The 1,846-nt window shown below is 29.5% G+C and overlaps 1 non-coding gene across 1 annotated transcript; it reads right to left on the reverse strand.

Annotated features, from left to right (window-relative positions):
- Positions 1–1,454: 1,454 nt before the first annotated feature.
- TRNAM-CAU (transfer RNA methionine (anticodon CAU)) lies at positions 1,455–1,528 on the reverse strand. The gene has a single exon. It is a non-coding gene; the product is annotated as a tRNA-Met (tRNA).
- Positions 1,529–1,846: the final 318 nt, after the last annotated feature.

Here is a 1,846-nt window from a genome sequence, read left to right on the forward strand (position 1 = left end):
TCTTCTCTTGTTCAAACACTTATTTTTCTTTTATTTATATATTGCGGGTTTGACAGTTCTTGGGCCATGGTTGCTCACCCGCCCTAGTTCTGTCTCGTCCTAATTTCTATCAAAAAAAATATTATTTAATTATAATGTTAATAATTATAATATTTAGAACTTTTTAGAATAATTATAATATTTAAAATTGTTTAGAATAATAATAATTAAAATGTAAAATTGAAAAAAAAAATTCACATGTGAACACTTTTTCTTAAATCTATCACACACTGATCCATGGAGGAATGGAACCAGACGAATTGACTTGTTGTAATTTTTTAATATTTAGAATTCTTTAGAACTTATTGTTTTTAACACATTTTTATATATATTTGATACTTAATATGTAGAATTTTTTAGAATAATCATAATATTTATAATTGTTTAGAATAATAATAATTAAAATATAAAATTGATTGAAAAAAATCACACGTGGTAGGCATGTGAACATTACGTCTCACCACGTGGTGAGACATGTAGCTATTAGGAAGACGACGCCCTAAAATCCTAATAGGAACTATAAAAACCTATAAATATAAGGTTTAAAAGAATCTTTTAAGTATATTCAAAATTCTAACCTTTTTTCTTTCACTATTTTGAAAAGTGATATTAACGTAGTTATCGATGCCGAGTAGTCGGCACCTCCATGATCTTGCAAGAAAGCATTTGAATGGCGTGGCGCTTTTAAAGATCCGTGTGTCAGAAAATTACACAAAACGCGTCATATGTATATATATATATATATATAATTCTTATTGATAATTTAGAGCGTGATTATTCCCTAAAATAGTGTTTGACTTGAAGTGAAGTTATTTTCAATTGAACAACATCCAAATGTCAAAGAGTTGATAGCAGAAATACTCGAAGCTTGTTGAGTGTGAAAGTAGAAGAATAAAAGCACTTCAATTTGTCAAGCAATTTTCCTACATGCATCAATTATTTTGATTCCATTAGAGAACTTGTCAAACCCACATAACTGGAATCTAACACCCATTTTCTAACCACAAATCTCCATTCTTTATCCATATTCATTTTCAGAGCTTCTCCTTCTCCACATGTAATATAGCATCTTCTAATCTTATTTTTTTTTTTGAACAGCATCTTCTAATCTTATTAACCTCTTCATTATCCAATTTCACCTAATTCTAATAAATCTACTTACCAATTTCTAAGTGCTCCATTTCTAGAAATAACTACAAGTGTTATTTCTAATGTTAGTGAAATTATAGTAGACGCATATAGTACAAGGACGGGTGGACGGGATAAAGGAGCTTGAACATCCACTGATTACTGGAAAATATCAGAAATTGTTCGTAAAAATGGAGTGGCTAGTTTTAGTAATTTCTTAAAAATGAGTTCAAAAGTGTTATGAAAATAAAAACTCTACTTTTTGGTACAAAGCAATAATTAACTTATGTCTGAGTCCGGGTTTGAACCAGGGACCTCTAGTGTATGAGACTAATGTGATAACCAACTACACCACCCAAACATTGTTGAAGATAGTTAATAACGATAATATAATTTATAATTATTTGAAAAATAAAGTCCAAATAAATAAAAAGTCTATAAAATAAAATAAGATTAATGAAATTTGAACTCATGAACCTCTTATTATAAAGCATGCATTTTAAATCAACTCAACCACTTTAAAACATTAAAATAATACTACATAAAGTTAATATAAATCAATATTGAGAGCTACATGGGTGGAACTAATCATTATTCAATGGTAGAGCTAGGAATCGATGATCGGGGGCTCCCGCCCCCAAACTCTGGCTTAGCTCCGTCCATGCCTTAAGGAATCATA

Source organism: Euphorbia lathyris, chromosome 1 (assembly GCF_963576675.1).
Source record: "Euphorbia lathyris chromosome 1, ddEupLath1.1, whole genome shotgun sequence".
In the NCBI taxonomy this organism is placed as follows: domain Eukaryota; kingdom Viridiplantae; phylum Streptophyta; class Magnoliopsida; order Malpighiales; family Euphorbiaceae; genus Euphorbia; species Euphorbia lathyris.